General features: G+C 35.1%; 1 protein-coding gene across 1 annotated transcript in view; it reads left to right on the top strand.

The window, feature by feature from the left end:
- Positions 1–26,425, top strand: part of USH2A (usherin) — a 930,744-nt gene that overhangs the window by 116,266 nt on the left and 788,053 nt on the right. The gene's annotated exons all lie outside the window — the stretch shown is intronic.

The raw sequence follows: 26,425 nt of genomic DNA, 5'->3' as shown, positions 1-26,425 counted from the left end.
TTATACTGTTTTTCTTGACTTCCTTGGTGGCTCAGATGGTAAAGCGTCTGTCTACAATGCGGTAGACCCGGGTTCGATCCCTTGGTTGGGAAGATCCCCTGGAGAAGGAAATGGCAATCCACTCCAGGACTATTGCCTGGAAAATCCCATGGATACAGGAACCTGGTAGGCTACAGTCCATGGGGCCGCAAAGAGTCAGACATGACTAAGCGACTTCACTATACTGTTTTTCTTAGTGTTGTCTCCTTTTGATCATTTAAAATAGACACTTCTTTTTTTGCAGTCAGTAATTTCTTTTATAACCTCACTCCTCCTCCCCAAGTCCACTAATAACTCAATTAAAAAATGCTCTGGGATGAATTGAGTAGGACACTTAGATCTGAATAGGTCTAGTAAATGAATACTGAGGACTGCCTATTACTTTTATTCGATACATTGTTTTTTGAGCTTCTCTTGCTTTATTTTGGCTAGTTAGTTCCTCTCCCCTTTTCTCATCCCCATCTCCCTTCCTCTTCATGCCCCATCCCATATTTTTCCTTTTTCTCTCTCTAAATGCTCACAGTTCAGTGACTGATATCTTATGATTCTTGGGTGATTTCATGCTTCCTTTAAAAAATAGAGCCATTAAATAAGTCAAGGGTCATGATTGGTTTCAGAAGTCAAGTTGGGATTTTCAGACTTGGTCTCAGGTGGTGACTGTTGAATTATGAACTAGTAAAATAATTAACTATAATTTATGTTGAGAATATGCTTTAATGCTTCTTATTTAAACATTAAGTGCTTTTTTAAAACAAAAGTTTAAAAGTTGACTTTTATGTTATCTTCCCTCTTGTATTTTGATAATTCATGAATTGTACCATAAATAGAAGAGCAACAAATATCATTCACTTCCTTCCCAAATGCAACTGAAGGGAAAAAGTTAATAAACTGTTAAGCTGAATGATTTCTTAGTCCTATGATATTTTCAATAGTGTGTTGAAAATTAAAAATGATTTTGTAAGGTATTCATAGTAGGACCTTTTCTTTTGTTATCATTCTAGATGTTTTATTACATGTGGGACATATCTGAAAAATTTGCCCTACAATAATTTGAAAATATTCAAGTGTTTTTCATATTGTTCCACTTTTTAAATAATAAGTTTTAATATAAGCCATTCATATCCTATTGGAAACAATGTTCTCTTTAAAGATCTGGACATAATCCAAAAGGAGTGTCTTCAATTTCATAGTATTATGCTAGCCATTAATAATATTACTCAATAAACAGGACTTTTGTGACTTATATTACAGCCATTTGGCAAACAGATGAAAACGTAAGCCTTGAGAATATGCCAGTTCTTGGCAATTGTCAGTCCTATGAGAAAGTGTTTTTAGCAGAAGTGAAAATGAATGAAATTGCGGGAATGGAATGGTGAAATCAGAAGTGTGTTCATATACATAGTCATTCTAGAGAATTTCCTGTAAATATTCTTTGCTTGTATTGATGTTGCAAACTGGTGGTCCTCAGGTGGGAACAGTGTTCAGTCTTCAAATTTCCAAGAAGAGTTTTCACCTTCCTTCCTTCCATCTTTTTATTACATCTCTGAGTTCTCTTAATTAGAAAGTAGTCCAACACTGCCCCTGTTCCCCATGGTAACAGCTGGCTAACTCATGGTAGCAGTTACCCTCTCTAGAGCATTATCACTCTTCACTTGGCACTGTATTTACTACTATCCTTAGCCTTATATCTTGGTGACCTCATTCATGTTAACTATCTGGTCTTCAGACACTTTTAAGCTTGTAAACCCTAAAAAATAAAACTTACTCTAATATTTGAGACTTATGCTAGTAGTTAGAACACTTTATTGATTATTCTGGGTATAGTAAGATCAGCAGTCTATTTCATTGCTCCTATTTATTTTGTCCATTCATAAAGTTAAAAAAAAAAAAAACAACAACTAACAAATAACCCAAAACAACTCAATATCTGTAACCAAAGATACCATTGATTCTAAGATGAACTTAAAGTCATACTTACTTTTTCTTAAACATTCTACTGCTTTTTGTGAAACTTAAAATACTTATCTCGAGGAGGCTCACTGATTCTTCTCAGTGCTGTTGGACTAGGAACGCTGACATATTTTGGTATGGTATTGGCAATTTTAAGACTTTAAACACAATATTATGCTTCGCATATAATGTATTATGGTTACCATAAATAATAATGGCATATTTCATTAATAGAGAAAAATTTGGAGCATTTGTCACATTTCTTCCCTCCAAATGACTGAAGCAGTGAGTAATTAATTTACTGGTCCATTTTAGGATTAATCTATGGCAAACAAATCCCAGCAGACTAGATACTATTCAATGACTTTTGAGCAGAGTTGAATGTTTTAAAGTAGATTTCAGGATTACATGGCATCAGGCTTCTAATGGATCATATGATTGTTGATACTATTTTAAACTGCTTAATGTTATTTGACTAATAACTGTCATTTATACATGTATTCAAAGAAGGCAATGGCACCCCACTGCAGTACTCTTGCCTGGAAAATCCCATGGACGACAGAGCCTGGTAGGCTGCAGACCATGTGGTTGTGAAGAGTCGGACACGACTGAGTGACTTCACTTTTTGTAGGAGATTTCTGGAGATTACGAGTGAAATGACATAAAACAAGACACACATACAAGAGACAGACACACTCTGGCCAGAGGGAAAATAATAACTGCACAAGCAAGCAAGCTCTCGGTTTATTTTTATATAGCCCCCCTGGGCAGAATTCCAGACTGTATGACCAAACTTGTTCAGTACAGCACATGTGCATAAATGTTATCGTACAGCAAAAGGGAGTGAAATTCTGACCTACTACAGAGTCTGTCCAGAGCCCTTATCACAAGAAGGGAATGTTCCCTTGTTAGCAAGGGACCGTTACTCTCAAGACTGTGTCCGTCTCCTTGGCAGAACATCCTGTTTGCAAGCAGCACATCTCCACTTTCCCTATTGTGGCTGCATTAACCCTTCAACTTTCACTTTTCACTTTCATGCATTGGAGAAGGAAATGGCAACCCACTCCAGTATTCTTGCCTGGAGAATCCCAGGGACAGGGGAGCCTGGTGGGCTGCCGTCTATGGGGTCGCACAGAGTCGGACACGACTGAAGCGACTTAGCAGCCCCAGCAGCATACATGTATTTTTAATTTTTAAATAGTTTTTTAAGATAATTATAAATTCATATACGGGTAAGTATTTGTCATTTTTAAGATGAATTCAAAGAGTAGTGTAAGGATTCATTCTATTGGGAAAAAACCTTGTGCATTCAAAAGACAGTTTTTTTTTTTTTTTTTTTGCTTTTTGTCATGTATGTGTGTGTGTTTGTGGGGAGAGTGCTAACTCTAGCAAGCAATTCCTGGTCAGGACATCAGCTTCAACATCTGGAGATAAAGCAGCATTGATTACAGTCTTTCCTTAAATCCTAATGTCAGCCTGAGTCCAGAGTGGGAGGGGTGAATGACTGTTGCCCCAGTGGCAGGTATTTTTACCAACTACTTTTCCTTTAATCTTCACAAAAGCAAAGTTTTTATGCTTTCCTGCTATCGATACCAAAGGCAGGCCTTTGTGGAATATGTTCCTAATAAAGAGTAGGAGATCAATGGTCAGAAAAAAAAGAAGTAATACAAATGTTTCTTGTTCTCTTTACCAAATTTAACGTATAGGAATATCTTGTTTTTCTTTATAGAGTGACTTTCTTGAAGTATGATTTGCATACAGTAGAATATATCCATTTAAAATGTAGAGTTTGAGTTTTGGCAAATGTATAGCCTTGTTGTAATAACCACCCTGATCAAAATATAGAACCTTTTCCTCTCTGCAAGGTCTCTTTTGTGCTCCTTTGTAGTCGATATCTCCCCACCAACCCCGTTTGAAGAAACCACCATTTTGTCATTGTAGATTAATTTCATATCAAGGAGTTATTCAATAAATATTATTTTGGTACATAGACTTCTAAATCCCACCCCACTCCCAACTCCTTTTTACTCTTCAGATCATTTCCTAACTACTCATATTATTAGCTTTATAGTAAAAAAGTACTTCTGGTCCACCTGCTCAGGAAGTCTATTATAAATTTCAAAAATATGTGTTAAGTTCACAGGTGCAGAATGCAACCTAGGAATTGGAAACTTGTATATGGAACTAACTAGTATATGTCAGATAACATGGTGGGATAGCTACAATATAGCCATTAATTCTTTTTTCCTCCTTTCTGGAACTTTATTTACCTGTTCTACGAGTTCAAGTATTGACAGAATCTAGTTTTAAGAAAAGTATTACCAGTTGAAACGTGCATCCTTAGAATTTTTCATTTTCTTTTAATAGCTGTGTTCACCTTTCAAGGGCTCTGGTCCAAGAATGATGCAATGATCAGTGCCTCTGCCAAGCACTGGCACTTTGTTGGCTGCTTAACTATTCTTTCATCATTTTGTGACATCATTATCTACAAGGGTGGCCAAGCATTCATGGAGCAATTTATTAGTAACCGTGAATACTCCTTTATTCTTTGGCTCTGATTTGTGACCCTTTTATAACATTAATCTTGGATTTTATGAATTAACTAAGATCGAACTATCAGTATGCATTTTGTTAGTATTATAAATAGCAGAGCCAGCTTAAAACATTTTATATAATAACCCTTTCTACCATTCAACAATTTGAATGGTGCCATCGTCACACTCTACATTGATTTTTATGTAAATGAGTATTTCCTGTTATTTTAGAGAGTATGTTCCTTTATGGAACTAAAGTCCAGAAGTATGAGTCATCATGACTAACTTGTGTCATATTTTTATTATACATTGAACTTTACTACTTATGTTTTTTATTTGCTAACATAAATTTTTTACTCTAAATGTATTTCATTTTATATTATAGTTTTGTAACACTAATGAATTCATTTTCATGTAACTAGCATTCAGACAGTTTATATTATAGAATCTACATTAGATGTTCACTTCATGAGTCAAAGTCAAGAATTTCATTTCCTATCTGACACATGGACAGTATTATTAATCTTTGAAAAATGCTTATTATTTCCCCAAGATAGGTATGTACATAAACACCTTGAAAATGTAAGTTTAAAACATGAAAAAGAGGTTAGGAGCAAGGGGATAGATTAAGACAGCTTTAGAAATAGAGATGATGAGCATATAAAAATGAAGACATATGTTATTTAAAGGGATAAGGGTAAAGAATTGGCAAAAGTTAAGTAATGACATGATCCTTCTGAATACTAAATAGACTGAAAAATACACTGATAATATATAGGGATTCTGATGATTGCCAAAGACCAAGAGTAAATTTTAAAAAGTAGCCAGAGAAAAAGATAAATTATTTACCAGTATGAATTTATAAGAAATTGAAACTTTGGATATCTCAATCCACAATAGAAGCCAAAAGACAGTGGAATAGTACCTCTGAAGTGCAAAGACAAAGTAACCAACAAACCTAGAATTGTATTTGTAGTTAAACTATCATTTAAACACAAAGGGGGAAAAGTACAATTTATGTCTGACAAAATTTATCAACTTCACCATTGGTGTAGATTCACAAAGAAAATTTTTAAGGATATATTTTAAAAAGAAATATAATTATTTCAGGAAAAAGGCCTGATAGGCAAAAATGAACTGTGAGCAAGTAAACTAGCCAATATATATAAGCTAGGTGAATAATAATCTTGTTTAATAATAATATATTAAATAATAAATGTAAACTCAGTAATAATATTATATGTGGTAAAGTTTATAAAATAGTAAGATACTATTAAAATGGACATTAAAAATATAATTAAGGGGAAGGAAAATATCTTATTCCATCCCCCTCTAGCCATCCTACTGCACCTAACAGGTCAGATTGAAGGACTGTCACACACTCACTGAAAGACTGAGACCTAATTATTGGGCCATCAAACACTTCTCTGATCCCATATCTTACCACCACATTCACGAAAGGCCTTCTTTTCTGGAGCGTCTTCAATCCAATCCATCATTATGTTTTTTTTTTTTTTTAAAATTAGCATACTAAAAGGCAAAAATGCAGTTTAAAGAGACAGAGCAAACATCAGATCCAGATTCAAATATAGTAGAAATGTTGGAATTACCAGATTGTGAATTTAAAGTAACTATAATTAATATGCTACAGGTTCTAATGGGAAAATTATATGCAACAATAAATGGGTAATATAAGCAGAAAGATCTTAAAAAAAAAGTTAGAAATCAAAAACACTACAATAGAAATGAAGAATATCCTTGATGGATTCATTAGTAGATTGAGCAAGGCTGATGAAAGAATCTCTGAACTTGAGGATGTGTGAATAGAAACTTCCAAAACTAAAAAGCAAAGAGGAAGAAAGAGTTAAAAAAGGAAGAATATCCAAGAACTTTGAGATAATTACAAAAGATATAATCTATGCATAATGGAAATATCAGAAAGAGAAAAAAGTGGAAAAGGAGAAATATTTGCAGTAATAATGATTGGGAATTTCTTACATTAAAGTCAGATAGAAACCCACAACTCTAGGAAGCCTGAAAATAGCAAGCAAAATAAATTAAAAAAATTTACACCCTGATATTTCATAGTCAGGTCTCTCGCATTGCAGGCAGAGTCTTTACCATCTGAGCCACTAGGGAAGCCCCCATATCATAGTCAGACTACAGAAAATCAAAGATAAAGAAGAAAAGCATGAAAAAAAACTACAAAGAAAAAAACCCATCTAACCTACAGGGGAACAAAGATAAGAATTACTTCTGACATCTCAGATACCAGTAAGCAAGAAAAATATTTCAAGTGTTGAGAGATACAACACAGCAACCTAGAATTCTGTAACCTGAAAGATTAATCCTCGAAAGTTAGGGAGAAATGAAACAAAGTTGAGGGACTTTGTTATCAGTAGACTTGTTTACAAGAAATGTTGAAAGTTCATTAGAGAGAAGGAAAGCGATATAAATCAGAAGCTTGGATCTATACAAATAAACGAGATGACTTACGGAAGAAAAAAGCGACAGTAAAATAAAAACAACATTTAAAAAAATTTAATTGATCGAAAAGATAATAATTTGATAAAAATAATAATAGCATAATATGCTCATGTATTAGCAAATTAAATAGCAACAAGGAATTGAAGAGAGGACCCAGGAGTGCTATTTTAAGATATTTATCCTACCCATGAAGTGGTATAGTGTTATATGAAAGGGGACTTAGAAAAGTTGTAAATATTGTAAATTAGTTGTAAATGTATATTACAAACTCTAAGGACATTGATTTTTTTTAAAAAGTAAAAAATAATTGACATGCTGAGAAAAGACAAAATGGAATCACATAAAATGTATAATCGACAACAAAAGCGGAAAGAATAGAAGATAAAAATAGAATCAAAAGTGAAAGTAATAGAAAACAGTAACAGATACAATAGATATTACTCCAAATATGTCAGTAATTACTTTAAACATTAATGGCCTAAATATCAATTAAAAGGGTTTGGCAGAGAAGATAAAAAACATAACAAAACTATGTGTTGTCTTTAAGAGATCCATGTTAAATATAAAGACACATAAAGATTAAAAGAGTAAAGATTTATATGTTAACACTAATCAAAAAACTCTAGAGTAAACACTGAAATGTTAACTTTAGAGCACAGTTAAGAGAAAGGAAAATTATCAGTGATAAAATGGGGTATTACATCTGGTCCCATCACTTCATGGGAAATAGATGGGGAAACAGTGTCAGACTTTATATTTTTGGGCTCCAAAATCACTGCAGATGGTGACTGCAGCCATGAAATTAAAAGACACTCCTTGGAAGAAAAGTTATGACCAACCTAGATAGTATATTCAAAAGCAGAGACATTACTTTGCCAACTAAGGTCCGTCTAGTCAAGGCTATGGTTTTTCCTGTGGTCATGTATGGATGTGAGAGTTGGACTGTGAAGAAGGCTGTGCACTGAAGAATTGATGCTTTTGAACTGTGGTGTTGGAGAGGACTCTTGAGAGTCCCTTGGACTGCAAGGAGATCCAACCAGTCCATTCTGAAGGAGATCAGCCCTGGGATTTCTTTGGAAGGAATGATGCTAAAGCTGAAACTCCAGTACTTTGGCCATCTCATGCGAAGAGTTGACTCATTGGAAAAGACTCTGATGCTGGGAGGGATTGGGGGCAGGAGGAGAAGGGGACGACCGAGGATGAGATGGCTGGATGGCATCACGGACTTGATGGACGTGAGTCTGAGTGAACTCCGGTGATGGACAGGGAGGCCTGGCGTGCTGCGATTCATGGGGTCGCAAAGAGTCGGACACGACTGAGCGCCTGAACTGAACTGAACATAATGGTAAAAGGGTCAATTGTGAGGAGACATAACAATCCTTAATGTATATATGCCTAATAACAGAGCATCAAAATATGTAAGGTAAGAACTGATAGAACTGGTAAGAAGAAATAGATGAAGTCACTATCATAGTTAGAAACTTCAAAACCCCTCTGTCAGAAATGGACAGATCCAGTAGGCAGGAAATCAGGAAGTAAATAGTTGAATTCAACAATACTTTCAATCAACTGGATTTAAGTGAACTCCTGTAGATTACTTTAATCCAACAATTACAGCATACACGTTATTCTCAAGCCCACATGAAACATTCACTAGATTAACCACATTCTGGGCCACAAAATTATACCTTAACAAACTTAAATCAGGCAACGTGTGCACTTGTTTCAAATTTGGGAGGGTATTTTACCCCATGAACTGTAGCCTGTAGTCTAGTCTATCCATGGGATTTCTCCAGTCTAGATACTGGAGTGAGTTGCCATTTCCTTCTTTAGAGGATCTGCCCTGGCTCAGGGATTGAACCTAGGTCTCCTGCACTGCAGGCAGATTCTTTACCAACTGAGCCACTAGGGGAGCTCATAGTATATATTGGAGTACATATGGTCTTCTCTGATATCTCAGCTGGTAAAGCATCTGCCTGCAATGCAGGAAACCCTGGTTTGATTCCTGGGTCTGGAAGATCCCCTGGAGAAGGGATAAGCTACCTACCCACTCCAGTATTCTTGGGCTTCTTTGATGGCTCAGGTGGTAAAGAATCTGCCTGCAATGTGGGAGACTTGGGCTTGACCCCTGAGTTGGGAAGATCCCCTGGAGCAGGGCATGGCAATCTACTTCAGTATTCTTCCATCCTTGGAGAATCTCTATGGACAGAGGAGCCTGGTGGACTACAGTCCATGGGGTTGCAAAGAGTTGGACAGGACTGAGCGACTAAGCACAGCACAGGCTTGAATACAGTTTAACATGATACTGATGCTAAGGTTGTAAGATGCATTCCTAAAACACAAGCACACACAAAGTTTGAGAATGTAAGAAAACTCACTTAAACTATATTCATATTGGATAAAATAGTCTTTAAAAATTTGTTAGAGATAAAACATTCATTACATATAATGGATAAAAAATACAATTCTAAATTTATAGATATCTTATAGATTAAAAAGTATAGAGCAAATTTTGACAGAACTGGAAGGTGAAATTGACAAATCTGCTATCAGTATAGATGACTTTAATCGGTCAAACAGCCAGTCCAAACACAAATAGGAAAACCTTAGTAACTAAGTATTGAACTAAGTTGAAGGCTGAACTAATAGGTTCCTGTATCCAGCTGTGAAAAATACACATTCTGTGTGTCAAGATCACATAGGAAATTTATAAACATTGATCTTGTATTAATCAATAAAGATAGTTTTGACATATTATATAGAATTTTTAATCAGAACACATTGTAGACATTAAGTACATAGTTCTCAGTGAATGAATGCATTTAATTATTTCATGATTATATAAATTCATCAAGAAAAATAAAATAAGGAAACATTGCCAACTAAAATTAAGAATCTTTCATTAATCCAATAAAATTGTATTGGGTACTCATCTACTGAGAAATAGGTTTGTAACTCTGAGCAAACCACAATTCTTATTCCTGAAGAGTTTCTTTATATTCTCTTAAACTGGTGGTGGGAATAGAAAAGTCAACAGCAATATGAAGTTAAATATATAGTATGCTAAGTTTTTATCTGAGGGCTCATATCTTTATTTTGAATTCTGTCAATAGAAGTGAGGAGGCCAGGAAACAAAGTCAAAAAAGGACATTACAAATAAAGAAAACTTTATCATTCTCACTAGTGAACATAAGCCTAAGTTTTTAAAAATAATAACAGACTAAATATAGCTATTTATAAAAACAATAATTTATGGTAGCCAAATCAAGTTTCTCCCACAAATGCAAGTGAAACTTTGTATTAACAATTAATTAATATAATTTACTACATTAACCTACGAAGGGAGGAAAAACATGCTCATTTCAACATATTTGGAGAAAACAGTTGATAACATTTAGTATCCATCTAGATTAATATTTTCAGCATAGTTGAAGCAGACTCCCTTAATCTGATAAAAAAAAAAACCCTACAAATTTCTTTAAACAACAGTACACATAATGGTGGTTCACTTTAGGTCAGGATTCATGTTGAGGTTTGACAGAAAAGAACAAAATTCTGTAAAGCAATTATTCTTCATCTAAAAAATAAATTAAAAAAGATTGTCTGTTATTTGATATATTTTTGAAGGATCTAACCAATATGATAAGAAAAATAAATAATTACTTAAAGAATTGGAAAGAGAAAATTCCAACAGACAGATGAAAAGATGTTCAGCATGACTAATTACTAGAGAAATACAAATCAAAACTACATATGAGGTATCGCCTCATACCAGTGAAAATGACCATCATCAAAAAAGTCTGCAAATAACAAATGCTGGAGAGGGTATGGAGAAAAAGGTACTACTGTTGGTGGGGATGTAAATTGATACAGCCACTATGGTGAAGAGTCTGGAGGTTCTTTAAAAATGCTAAAGTTATCATATGATCCTGCAAATCCTACTTCTGTGCATATATACAGAGAAAACAATTCAAAAAGATACAGACATCTCAGTATTCATAGCAGCACAATTTACTATAGCCAAGACATGGAAGCAACCTAAATGTCTGTTGACAAATAAATGGATAAGTAAGATGTGCTATGTATATACAATGGAATATTGCTCAACCATAAGAAGGAAAGAAATAATGCCATTTGGACAACATGGATGGACCTAGATATTATCATCTTAAGTCAGAGAAAGAAAAATATCATGTGATATCACATATGTGAAATATAAAAATGTGAAACAAGTGAACTTATTTACAAAACAGAAATAGACTTACAGACATAGACAATAAAATTATGGTTACCAAAGTGGATAGTGGGGGTGGGGAGTACATTAGGAATCCAGGGCTACAGTCCATGGGGTTGCTGAGAGTCGGACTTGACTGAGTGACTAATGGTACACTATTACTGCTATGTACGTATATACACCTATGTAACTGAATCACTTTGCTGTATACCTGAAATTCACACAATACTGTAAATTAACTATACGTCAATACAAGTATTTATTAAATAAAAAGAAATAATTGAACTGTCAATGTCTGAAGACAAGATGATTTGGTCATAAAATGCAAGAAAATCTACAAATTATTAAGTATTAATGAGTTCAGTCTGATGCAAATAGCCGACTCATTGGAAAAGTCCCTGATGCTGGGAAAGATTGGTGGCAGAAAGAGAAGAGGGCGTGAGAGGATGAGATGGCTGGAGGACATCACCGATGCAATGGACATGAACTTGGGCAAACTTCAGGAGATGGTAAGGGACAGGGAGGCCTGGCGTGCTGCAGTCCATGGGAGGTCACAAAGGGTCAGACATGAGTGGGTGACCGAATAGAAAAGAATCCTAGAAACAGGGTAGACTCATGGAAATCAATTGCCTTTTATATAACAAAAAGCAAATGGGAAGCTTAATTTAAACAGAGATACTAATTATAGTAATATCCAAAGGAAAATCTACCAAGTTATATATATGGTGGAAACATTATTGAAAAAAATTTATAAGATTTAAATTAGTAGAGAACTACAACATGCTCATGTAGAGAAAGATTCCATATCAAAAGCACGTCAGTTCTCCCCAGTTATAAATTCAATCTAATTCTAATAATATTGGAGCAGTTTTTTTCCTGTGACTTGACAAACTTATTATAATATACAGATTATTAGAGAAGTAAAATAGTGGAAATAAATTTGGGGAATATAGTAAGTGACAGGGTCTTGCCTTTCCCAATATCATCTATTTATGAAGATAAACAACATTTTTCCCTTGGGAAATATAGGATGTCTTTATGACTTCTGGACACTTGAAGCACAAACTAATAAAAGAAGAAATTGGTAAATGTGGCTATGTAAAAATTAGAAACTTCTAATCATCAAAAGCTACCTTTTTAAGAAAAACTACAGACTAGCCGATGATATTGGACAACACAATGAATATAACAAAGGAAACTTTCAAATCATATAAACTAATTGAAAAACATACCAAGATAAGATCTTGTGAAAAGATCTGAACTTTTACTAGTTAGCAGTAAAATAACCAAAACTATGAGACAATGTTTTATACCCATGAGGTTGGTAAAGATCAAAAACCTGAAAGTTTCAGATACTGACAAGGATGTAAGTTAGGTACTGAGGATGTATAAGCCACTGATGGGAAGGTTGCCACCACTGAAAAATAATTTGCCAGTATTTAAATGAAATACAGCAGTGAATATGAATGAATGTAGCTATTGCATCAACATTATTAGATTTCTCAAACAATGAAGTGCAAAAAGCTTGTTTTAGTAAAATACAGTATACCATTTATATAATATTTATAACCATAGAAAATAACACTATATTAAAAGTAATAAAGTACCAAGAAATACTTGTGAATGAACATTACTAAATTCAGATATTACTGGTAAGGTGGGATGTACATGGCATTTTATTTTGTTTTTGTCAGGCGGTGAATAAGGAGCACAATTTGCTATTTTATTTATAAATTTTGCATGGCTTTATTTCAGCAAAATTTTCCTAAAATATAACGATTTATTAATCTATTAAGAACGTATTACCTGTGTTAAGTGTTCATGGTATTGGTAAAGACAGTGGAGGTGACTCTTCATCATGGAATAACCATTATAAAATTAATAATTATTCTCTATATTTACTGTTCTAATGTGAAGTTTTATTATTTGCTCTCTTCATTTAAGAAATATTTATGAAATGCCTTCTATATGAAGAGTGTTAGGCTAGAGTATAATCACAGCATCTTGATTACAGATTCAAGTATTTGAAAATATTAAAGGACTTTCAGTTATGAAATTCAAAGAAGATTCCCTGGCAGACACTAATTACTATAATAAATGGAGATGACTTTAATACAACAAATGATTGAGGCTAACAATTTGTAATTAACAAATAATATAAATATCATTGACATTTTAAATCTTAAAAGGAAAAATTAAATGGGGCTATATGAATAAAAGGATTTTTAATTTATTAATCTAATACTCATGTCTAGCACTAGGTAAAATTTGTAATATAAAATGGCTATATATCCAAATAGTAATTCAAATACATTTTTATGCCTACTCATTAAACTAAAGGACAGAAATAATGGATTATGCTTCTTAATCTAGAGAATCCATATTTGTATTATATTATTTGAAACAGTTGCATGTAAAGAACATTTTAATAGAATCCATTTCTTTTTCATTGTTTCTTTACAAAATATGCAGTTTATACTATACACAAGTGTTCTCTACTCCAGGTAAATTTTCTGACATATCAATAGGTTTAAGTTATTATATTAAGCAGTGGAATTGCTTTGGCTTGGCCACTGCCCACAAACTTGAACACATCTTCTGGATTCTGAGGGGAACTTATATTTCTTGTGAGTCTTTTCTACTTAGTGCTCTGAAAAAGTCAAACAATAAAAAAGGAAGAGGGGAAGAAAGCAGACAGCTCAAGGGAAAAATCAAATACCAAATACCATCAGTATTCAAAAGTAATGAGTAAGACTCCAGGGTCCATCACCCAAGTGCTTCTTTTTCATTCGGCAAACAGATATAGCTGGATGGTGAAAGAAAGTGAAAGTGTTAGTCTCTTAGTCGTATCCAACTCAGCGACCCCATGGACTGTAGCCAGCCAGGCTTCTTTGTCCTTGTGATTTCCTGGGCAAGAATATTGGAGTGGGTTGCCATTCCCTTCTCCAGGGGATCATCTCAACCCAGGAATCAAACCTGGATCTCCTGCATTGCAGACACGTTCTTTACAGTCTGAGCCACCAGGGAATCCCACTCCTGTATACTTGCCTGGAGAATTCTATGGACAGTTAGATGGTATATATTCACAAATCACAGGGTCAGGAGCCCTGTACTTGAAAGCACAGAGACTATCAGTTATATTTATACAGAGACAATGTGTAGGACTGAATCAGTTGTCTGAATAATTCTGCCTATATCATTTTTGCAGGTGTAGACTTTGTTTCACACATTACTAAAATTTGTTTTATTGGATGGTTTTCTAATCCTCCATTCTCCTTTGCCTAAAGTGGTACAGACAAGGTACAGAAAAGGCAATGCATGAATTAAGAAAGTTTCTAAAAGTAGCCGCCACATATTAATAGTTGAATTGATAGAAAGGCTGTGTATATTAAATATTCACTATCATTGTATCACCTCCAGTGTCTGATCAGTGCTATCCAATAGTATTAATAGTTATTCAATTTATGCTATTAATTTCAGAACCTAGAGAGCAGGTAAGTACAGTTTTTCTGTGGACTCTTTTTTAATTATATGAGAATTTCTAACTAGGGGAAAGATAATTATTGAGAAAGGAATATATCATTAAAGGATAAATACATGAACATTTCTGTCTTCTCAATGGTGACGTGCGGTAATTGTTTTAAATTTGCTAGTTAAGATTACATAGTAATTCATAGGTAAAATTCTGCAGGTAAAATATTACATTTATCTTTAAACCTTTTATGTTACTATTTAATTAAATACTACATATACTAAGGTACCATCCTGCAGCATGTTATAAATATAAGCAAGCTATTAGGTCATTCACCCATACATTCATGTATTTATCAAAAGTGTATTGATCACTTACTGTGTGTAAAGCATTCAGCCAGTTTCTGTCTGGATTCTTTCTGCAATTGGAAGTATTATCTATGCTTCTACAACCCCTAACCCAATATATCATGATAAATAACTAACAAGTTTGTGTAACAATATCTTTGTGATTAGAGTATTAGAGATACCCAGCGAAACTTCTATTGGGGAAAAGAAAAGGAGTTACATGATTACACTGAAGTTTTTGTGTTCATTGTTTATAATGATGATTTTTCTATCTAATAGACAAAAGAAATTATACTGAGATTGCATCATTTGAATTACAATTCCTGCTATATCTGAAAGAAAGCGGAAGCTGTGACTAGAGCCTGAGGACAATTATTATTATCAGAGATTTAGACTCTAAAAATTTCCAACACACTGGTTTGGCTTTTAGTGATGAAAAAGGAGCAATTTGTAGACTTTCCAAAGATCTTTAATTTGTTTAGGCTGTTTGGGAATAGTTTTAACAAATGAATTATTTTAGCTCAGTGAGTAGTACTATGTGTGTGTGTTAGTCTCTCAGTCATGTCCAAAAGACTCTTCGTGACCCCATGGAAAAGTGGAACAGTTTATATCTCTCATTTTGGAACAGATTCCTTCCTTTCCTTCCTGTGGCGACAGGGGCTGCCTGCATACCTATAAATTTTCTCACTGAGGATGGGGTAATGGCTACTTTGGGTTTCCAGGGCTCAGCTCAGTTCAGTCGCTCAGTCGTGTCCGACTCTTTGCAACCCCATGGACTGCAGCATGCCAGGCTTCCCTGTCCATCACCAACTCCCAGAGCTTGTTCAAACTCATGTCCATTGAGTTGGTGATGCCATTCAACCATCTCATTCTCTGTCGTCCCCTTCCCTTCTGCCTTCAATCTTTCCCAGCATCAGGGTCTTTTCAAATGAGTCAGTACTTCACATCAGGTGGCCAAAGTACTGGAGTTTCAGCTTCAGCATCAATTCTTCCAGTAAATATTCAGGACTGATTTCCTTTCGGATGGACTGGTTAGATCTCCTTGCAGGCCAAAGAACTCTCAGGAGTCTTCTCCAGCACCACAGTTCAAAAGCAGTAATTCTTTGGTGCTCAGCTTTCTTCATAGTCCAGCTCTCACATCCATACACGCCTACTGGAAAAACCATAGCTTTGACTAGATGGACCTTTGTCAGCAAAGTAATGTCTCTGCCTTTTAATATGCTCTCTAGGTTAGTCATAGCTTTTCTTCCAAGGAGCAAGTGTCTTTTAATTTCACGACTGCAGTCACCATCTGCAATGATTTTGGAGCCCCCCAAATAAAGTCTGTCACTGTTTCCATTGTTTTCCCAACTGTTTGCCATGAAATGATGGGACTGGATGCCATGATCCTTGTTTTTTGAATGTTGAATTTTAAGCCAGCTTTTTCACTCTCTTCTTTCACTTTCATCCCGGGCTCTGCCATCCCCTTTGAGCAGAAGGAGGTAGGTATGGACATTCCAGTCTTAGTAAACTACTCAACACCTCCCTCCCTCAGAGATCATTTCATATATCTTGGAACAGTTTAGCATAATGATTAGGAGTAAGGGCTGTCTATGTACGTATGTATGTATGTATCTGTCTATCTTCTACTTATCTAAATTGAATACCTGCTATGTGTTAGGGCTTCTAGACACTGAAAATATAGTCATGAATAAAAAATAACAAACTTTTCTGACCTTAAAATTTTTTATATTCTAGTTTATATTAGTTGACATTCTAGTGGATGATTTTAGAAAAATATTAAATTTCTTGCCTATTCCTCAGTTTTCTCAGCTGTAATAAAACAGAGTTAATTGCAACTACTGCTTCATAGGTAGCTGGAAAGATTCAGTCAGCTTATACATATGAAGCACTTGGGCCTGACACCATAAGGTTTAGTTGTTCTTAGTATACAGAGAGCATTGCCTAGATAACAACATCTGTGGACATTTTACTGTTGAGCATAGAAAGGGAACTAATTTTGTCTCACCTTTTTTTTTTTCTTTCCTAGAGCAAGGAGTGAATGAAAGGAATTCCCTGATAGAGATGAGCTCTTTTTGCATCAGCTGTCCATGAATTTATTCATTCATTCATACATTAATTTGTTTATTCATTCTCTCACCTAAGATACATTTATTGAACAAAATTTCAGGCATTATGCTGAGATTCACTAGATAACAAAATCTGATTCCTGCTTAAAGAAGCTCAGAATCTAGCAAGGACAACAGAGAAGTATATGCAACATTGTAATATTCTATGATAATTGCAGGGATTTTAAAAGTATAGACAAGATTCTATTTTCTCTGCAAGTGCTTATCGAAATAAGGCTGTACCCATAGTTGTTCTTTGCACTTCTAATACTTTAGCCTGTATGGTATGTACTAGAGTATTTTTCTTTTTAAGAAAGATTTGTTTCATTTATTTACCATAATTGGAGAATTAACTGCTTCTTGTAAATTTTCCAGATGTGATCTTTTAAAATGAACATTAAAAGAAGTTTTAATCTGTTTTTTGAAGCCATTCTAAAATAAAACAAATCACTTACTTTGTTCTGTCACTGAAGACAAGTTGATTTTGGTAACTTGTGGTCATCATAATGAACTTTAGCTTTCAAAGGGCATTGAATCTGTTGGACTTTTGGATCTGTTGAACTCTTCCATGAGTAACTTCTGAGAAGATCTCATCTCATCTCCCACCTTCCCACTCCCTTTATGTATCTTTGATTAAGAGGACATTTTCTTCTTCCTTCCTTTAAATATGCATAGTGGTCATTTGATATTGCTGGATAATTGGCTGAAGAAATATATAGTTCGTATGGTTAGATTTTTGAAAATGTAACTATGTGTATCTTGTATTTTTTCTGTAAATTAGGATCAGATTTGAAATACTGGAAATAAGACAGCAAACTTGAGACTGACAACAGTAGAGTTGATAAAAGTGCTTTTGGACCTGTGGAAGATTTTTGAAAGATTGTCTTTGCTAGTCAGAGAAATGTCATTGTGTAATATTAATACATAATGTAGTAAAATAAATTTCATCACTGTTTTCTATATTCAATGATTGTTCTATGATTTGTCTACCTGAATATGTCAACGAACTTGACTGCAGCTTAGTGGAATTGACTAGCAGCCTTTAAGAAGCTATCAAAATGAAAGGAGTTAAATGAATCAGTTGATAAAGGTCCTCATCCTGATATAGCCATTGTCTAATCTTATAATTTGTACATCCGGGGACATATCGGGGGAATCCAGTTATTACAGAACAAACTGAAACATAATTGAAAGTGACAAATGATTAACTGCAGATTGGGACATTAAATAGAAAACCACTTGGTTCAGAACCTGCATAAAATACGATGTACACCTATTTCTAGATTTTAAATGAAACTTCAAAAGTCATTGATAGCAGAGATAGAAGTAATTGTGAGAATTCAAAACTTTATTCATAATGCACTTAATTAGTATTTCTTCCATTTTTTCTTGACTGTCTTTGTATTTTCAAACAGAAGTTGTGAGAAACAGAATTATAAGATGAAAACATTAACCATTGTATGAAATTTGTAAACCACATAAAATCGTAAAGTATAGCTTCATCCATAAGATCAGAGGCCAAAATGTGTGCCAAGGCGCCATTTAGTTGTGTATTTTTTCAATTAAATTTTAAAACAGACATTTAGGATGTTATCTCTCAAAATCTTTGCTTTGATATGTTAATCTCACCCTTTTGAAAATTTTTTTTACCTTTTAAAAATTATATTGTTTACTGGTAACTCATTACGTTATGCTCAAAAAAGAGAATCATTTTCTCTGCACTATCTTACTGATCTCTGTGTAATTTAAAACAAGTACATTTTAATTTTCTTAGCTTTTTTCAGTGAATGTGACATGCAAGTGATGTAAATAATGTGTAATTTCCTTGTAAGTATATGGTGCTGCTGCTGTTTAGTTACTAAGTTGTGTCCGACTCTTCAAGACTCCTTGGACTGTAGCCCACAAGGCTCCTCTGTCCTTGGGATTTCCTAGGCAAGAATACTGGAGTGGGTTGCTATTTCCTTTTCCAGGGGATCTTCTGACCCAGGTATCAAACTCACGTCTCCTGCTTGGCAGGCAGATTCTTTACTGCTGAGCCACTAGGGAAGACCAACAATCCACGCAGTTGCATTTTATTTGCCCACAATTTTTAATACATTAGCAATAAATGTACACCATGGAAAGAAATTTTATTATAACAAAGTAAAATTCATGTGTAACCCTACCATCCATAGACAATCTTGGCAAATAACTTAGTTTGTATCATTTCAGATTATTTTATTATTGTTATTTACAAGTCTGTGTCATCTGTTTCTATCTTCTTAAAGTTGTATCTCTATATTCATATACATATATGAATCTACCTTTATTTAGAAAATAGGATTATACTCTACATATTACTTTCACTTGTTTCTAAATTCAGATTGTATTATGTAATCTCATCTACATTTGTATCTATGAATGTTTGCAGTATGTTTCTTAGAAGATATATGATATATTTTTTTTTACCATTTCTTTACTTTTGGACATTCATATCCTATTCTTTCTTATTATAAGGGCCACATTATAAAATATATTTTTCAAATAGTTTAAAAAATGAACTTTTCTGAATTTTCAGTAGAATTATTTGATTCAGTGGAATGTACACATGCTGTCCTGATAGGTGTGGACAACTTCCTTTCCTAGGACTAGTGTCTGTACTCACCTTTTCCAGAAATTCTTGCACCCAAGTGGTATAATATTTTTTTAATTGAAAAGATGATAACTATGCTTGATTTCTCTAGAAAGGGATGAAATGTTACCAATATTTATGTAGGGTTTTTTATTGTTCACAAAAAGGCTAGCCATTGCCACTAACAACTACTTGGTTGGACCCAAACCATTCCATTAGGTTAGTGGCGAATTCCTCTTTGTTTTTAAATGTCAAAGGACTCAGGACTGTATCTTTGGAACATGGATATAGTATTGAGTCCAGAATTATTTACTATAGGACTTTTTGATAATGGCTTTTAAATTGACAATAAGGATAAAGTCTCCAATGAGTCTTTAGATCATAGTCTAAAAGCAGAAATGTTGTGTTCATAAGAATGTCAAAAAGAATGGTTTTCCTGAATTTGCTCCACTAATTCATGTAGACAGCATCCCAAACTCCAACAGCTGGCAGTTGCTTTGTTGAAGACAAACTACATCTGTAATCAGTATGACAGGACCACAGGTTGCATATCATCACTTCCACCAAGTTATGCAAAAAGCATAACTTGAATAATATTAAAATCATCATTGGGAGAGCAAAGTCATCAACAAGAATACTTTGAAATAAAGTGAAAAAAATTAGACTTCAGGTATTGCAGCAAAATTTTGCCTTTGGCCAAAGTTTTGCAATGAGATAGAGATTTTGAAATATTGGGGATGAGATTAATTGCATGGATGATTGACCTGGGGGAAAAAAATTGATAAGCATGTTTCTTTTCTCCCAAACCAGAAGGTCTGAAAGTTTGTTTTCATCTGTTCTGCCTATACGATGAGGATAGAGCTCCTGTACATGGAGGACTCCTAGATGCGATAGTTGTATGCCGGTGATATCTCATGACTACTAGGAATGAAGTTTAGATAAGACCTACTCAGTAGTTGTAACTACAGATAATAAGACAGAAATGCACTTTGGCTGTAAACTGCTCATTGGTCTACTCTTTTGGCTACATCATCTAAATCAGATCATAGACCAGTACATTTGTGATCACAAAATCCCCTACTAATGGTTGCAGACAATGTATTCAGTACACACTGTCTAGCATACTCCTGGTGTCATTTGAACTCAAGATCAAAACTTCTGTTGGATTTTTACTCTGCTCATCCTCCTTATTCCTCCTCCTTTATCTTGTAACTTCTAGATTTTAAATGTATAATATGTGCTATTTCTGCTTTATTGATTATACCAAAACCTTTGACTGTGTGGATCACAATAAACTGTGGGAAATTCTAAAGGAGATGGGAATACCACACCACCTGACCTGCCTCTTGAGAAACCTGTATGCAGGTCAGGAAGCAACAGTTAGAACTGGACATGGAACAACAGACTGGTTCCAAATAGGAAAAGGAGTACATCACAGGACTATATTGTCACCGTGCTTATTTAACTTATATGCAGAGTACATCATGAGAAACGCTGGGCTGGATGAAGCACAAGCTGGAATCAAGATTGCTGGGAGAAACATCAATTACCTCAGATATGCAGATGACATCACCCTTATGGCAGAAAGTGAAGAAGAAGTAAAGAGCCTCTTGATGAAAGTGAAAGAGGAGAGTGAAAAAGTTGGCTTAAAGCTGAACATTCAAAAAACTAAGATCATGGTATCCGGTCCCATCACTTCATGGCAAATAGATGGGGAAACAGTGGAAACAGTGGCTGACTTTATTTTGGGGGGGCTCTAAAATTCTGAGAGAAATGGGAATACCAGACCACCTGACCTGCCTCTTGAGAAATCTGTATGCAGGTCAGGAAGCAACAGTTAGAACTGGACATGGAACAACAGACTGGTTCCAAATAGGAAAAGGAGTATGTCAAGGCTGTATATTGTCACCCTGCTTATTTAACTTCTATGCAGAATACATCGTGAGAAATGCTGGACTGGAAGAAACACAAGCTGGAATCAAGATTTCCGGGAGAAATATCAATAACTTCAGATATGCAGATGACACCACCCTTATGGCAGAAAGCGAAGAGGAACTAAAGAGCTTCTTGACGAAAGTGAAAGAGGAGAGTGAAAAATGTGGTTTAAAGCTCCACATTCAGAAAATGAAGATCATGGCATCTGGTCCCATCACTTCATGGGAAATAGATGGGGAAACAGTGGAAACAGTGGCAGACTTTATTTTTTGGGGCTCCAAAATCACTGCAGATGGTGACTGCAGCCATGAAATTAAAAGACACTCCTTGGAAGAAAAGTTATGACCAACCTAGATAGCATATTCAAAAGCAGAGACATCACTTAGCCGACTAAGGTCTAGTCAAGGCTATGGTTTTTCCAATAGTCATGTATGGATGTGAGAGTTGGACTGTGAAGAAGGCAGAGCGCCAAAGAATTGATGCTTTTGAACTGTGGTGTTGGAGAAGACTCTTGGGAGTCCCTTGGACTGCAAGGAGATCCAACCAGTCCATTCTGAAGGAGATCAGCCCTGGGATTTCTTTGGAAGGAATGATGCTAAAGCTGAAGCTCCAGTACTTTGGCCACCTCATGTGAAGTGTTGACTCATTGGAAAAGACTTTGATGCTGGGAGGTATTGGGGGCAGGAGGAGAAGGGGGCGACCCAGGATGAGATGGCTGGATGGCATCATTGACTCGATGGACATGAATCTGAGTGAACTCCGGGAGTTGGTGAAGGACAGGGAGGCCTGGCATGCTGTGATTCATGGGGTCGCAAAGAGTCAGACACGACTGAGTGACTGAACTGAACTGAAATGAAAATCACTGCAGATGGTGATTGCAGCCATGAAATTAAAAGACACTTACTCCTTGGAAGGAAAGTTATGACCAACCTAGACAGCATGTTAAAAAGCAGAGACATTACTTTGCCAATAAATGTCCATTTAGTCAAGGCTATTGTTTTTCCAGTAGTCATGTATGGATGTGAGAGTTGGACTATGAAGAAAGCTGAGTGCTGGAGAATTGATACTTTTGAACTGTGATGTTGGAGAAGACTCTTGAGAGTCCCTTGGACTGCAAGGAGATCCAACCAGTCCATCCTAAAGGAGATCAATCCTGGGTGTTCATTGGAAGGACTGATGTTGAAGCTGAAACTTTAATACTTTGATGCTAATGCGAAGAACTGACTCTTGAAAAGACCCTGATGCTGGGAAAGACTGAGGGCAGGAAAAGAGGATGACAGAGGATGAGATGGTTGGATGGCATCACTGACTAAATGGACATGGGTTTGGGTAGACTATGGCAGGTGGTGATGGACAGGGAGGTCTGGCATGCTGCATTTCATGGGGTTGTAAGGAGTTGGACATGACTGAGCAACTGAACTGAATATGGGATATGTATGTGTGTGTTTATGTGAGTTTCTGTGTAGTCCCAATTTTGAAAAAGAAAAAATATATACTTAAAAGTTTTGAAAAAAATCATCTCATTTAAATATTTTGACTTATTACTTGATGTTCAAATTGTCAATGATTTTTATTTTCTACTTTATTTTATAAAATGGATATTACTACTTTAGTTAAGTACATATTTAGCCTAAAATTTTAGCTCAGTGCCTATGGATTGTTCCTTAATTTGGCTTGGTCCATAAATTGTATTTGTATTAGATAAGCTAAATAATTAATTTTAAAAAATTCTAGCTTTAATTGATCCAGTACATAACAAGTTTTATGTGACTTAGAAAATTTTTCTTCAGTTTTACCGGCAATTGCATCTTCACTGTTCCAATATGCATGAATTTCATTTACCATAGTTTAGTTAAGCATCAGCCCTCTAAAAATGTGTTTCATATATTAGTTATTATGGTATATTAACTGTAAATAATTATATAAAATATAGATTTTATATAATTTTGCTGCTGGCTCTTCAGTCCACAAATTACTAAATAAATAATCATTGCACATCATGATCAGTGACCAATCATGTCTCTTCTTTCAATATGTGGTGACTGGTCAGTGCACATTCATTAGTCATTTCATTCACAAAGAAGCTTGTAGTTATATAATGTCTTTGTCAGTGATAAACTCTTTTGGTTTTTATGAGTATGAATATTCAAAAAACAATGATTGTTGAAATGATGGAAAGAAAATGTTTTGGGAGTGGAAGTTCAATTACACATTTCTTCTTACAAACAAAATAGTTGATCAGTGCTACCATTTGCATTTATATATGCAGGCAGAGCAACTTAAGGTGAATTTAGCATAAATGTTAACATTGGTTGTGATGAATAGGTAAATATGTCCTAGCTGAAGTGATGTGGACAAAGACTTTACCTTAAAGAATTCTCAGATATATTTCATGTCAATGAAAGCACAAATATACAAATGATGTAAGTAGGCTGATCCATGCTTAGAAATAGAGTATGACAGTTCTCAAGGTGTAGAAAAGATGCTTGTTCTATATGGAAATTTATAGAATAAGAAGGTAAGCTCTATTTAAGATAATGCTTTTTAACAAAGAAAATAATTTAATTCTCAAAGTTTCTAATGTTAAATTATAATTTATTGTTAGTTTTAATATTTTCTAAATATTTCTCTTTACATTTTTAACTGATGAAAGTTTTAATAGTCTCATCATTACTTATTCCTTCTTTGATGCTCTTCCTTTCTTTATGTAGGGGCAAGTTTCTTACCTATATTATTTTTCTCTTCTCTACAAAACTTCTTTTAAAATTTCTTCCAAGTCAAGGTTGCTGGCAACACATTTTTTTCATTTGTGTGTGTCTTACACATCTTTATTTCTCCCTCACTTTTGAGGGATAATTGTGCATAGTATATAATTCTAGGTTGGTGAGTTTTTTCTCTGAACACTTTAAGTATTTCATGCAATTCTCTTCTTGTTTACATTTTTCTGAGGAGAAATGGGATGTCATTAGTTAGTAACTCTGTAGGCTCAGTGTCTTTAATTTTGGTTTCTATTTTGGAATTTATTCTTTGTTTCTCTGTAGTTTGAAAAAGATACCTCAGTGTAGTAGGTTTTATTGTTGTTTCAAATATTTCTTCTCCCTCTGATATTCCTATTATATGTATTTTTGCTACTTTTTCAGTTTTCTCACAGTCCTTGGGTTTTCTGTTTTGTTTTTTCAGGTTTTTTTTTTTTTTTTTTTGCTTTTCGGTTTTTGAAGCTTCTAGTGATGTATCTGTCATCTAGTTCAGAGATTCCCTCTTCAGCCTTGTGCAGTCTACCACTAAGCTCATCAAAGGCATTGTTCATTTTTACTACAATGTTTTTGATCTTCAGTGTTTGCTTTTTGTTCTTTCATGGAATTTCCATCTCTCTGCTATCTTAATCATCTCTTCTTGCATGCTCTCTGCTTGATCCATTAGAGTCCATAGCATATTAATCTTGCAGGCATGTGTGCTAGGTCACTTCAGTCATGCCTGACTCTTTGCGACCTCTTGAAGCATACCGTCAGACTCCTCTGTCCATGGGATTCTCCAGGCAAGAATAGTGACGTGATTTGCCATGCCTTTCTCCAGGAGATATTCCTGACCTAGGACTTGAACTTATGTCCCTTAAATTTCCTGCATTGATGGGCAGGTTCTTTACCACTAGTACTACCTGGGAAGCCTGATAATTCTAACATCTCTGCCATAACAACTCTGATGTTTGCTCTTTCTGGTATGCCTTGAATTTTTTTTTCCTTTCTTGAAAAGCAGACATGATGTGCCAGTTGAAATGAACTACTGTAAACAGGTTTTTAGCAATCTGCTGGTGAGGAGGGGAGGGGGTATGTTCTATAGTCTTATGATTAGGCTTCAGTCTTTCAGTGAGCCTTTTCCTCTGGACTATGAATTTCTTGTGTGCTTTGTTGCCACTACCCACCTCCCCTTTAGGTGGGACAGGAAGACTGGAGGGGGCTGGAGTTTAGTGTTTCTCTTTTTCAGGTCAGTTAGGCTCTGATCAGCTACTTTATCCTAAGGCAGATATTGATCAGAAGAACAAAAGTGTTCTTATGTATTTAAAAATGCTCCCTTTCTTCTCCCTCTGCCAGAAGCATCAGGTCGTTTTCCCCTAAGTTTATCTACTGTGAGAACATGGTCAAAATTGTGGGGACCCCCTTATTACCCTGGAGTTTTCAAATCTCAGACTTGTCCACACTGAACTTCCAACAAAATATCAATTATATTTCAGATTTTCCACCCCAGCATTCATTTCTATGGAAGCTTCTGCCAATGAATCTTTGTTTCTATAGCTGTCAGTTCAGTTCAGTCACTCAGTCGTGTCTGACTCTTTGTGACTGCATGGACTGCAGCACACCAGGCTTCCCTGTCCATCACCAACTCCCAAAGCTTACTCAAACTCATGTCCATAAAGTCGGTGATGCCATTCAACCATCTCATCCTCATCATCCCCTTCTCCTCCCTCTTTCAATTTTTTCCAGCATCAGGGTCTTTTCCAATGAGTCAGTTCTTCACCTCAGGTGACCTAAGTATTGGAGTTTCAGCTTCAGCATCAGTCCTTCCAAAGAATATTCAGGACTGATTTCCTTTAGGATGGACTGGTTGGATCTATTTGCAGTCCAAGGGACTTTCAAGAGTCTTCTCCAACACTGCAGTTCAAAAGCATCAATTCTTTGGTGCTCAGCTTTCTTCATAGTCCAACTCTCACATC

This window comes from Budorcas taxicolor, chromosome 16, assembly GCF_023091745.1.
Source record: "Budorcas taxicolor isolate Tak-1 chromosome 16, Takin1.1, whole genome shotgun sequence".
Lineage (NCBI taxonomy): Eukaryota > Metazoa > Chordata > Mammalia > Artiodactyla > Bovidae > Budorcas > Budorcas taxicolor.
This window is presented reverse-complemented; position numbering and strand designations above follow the sequence as displayed.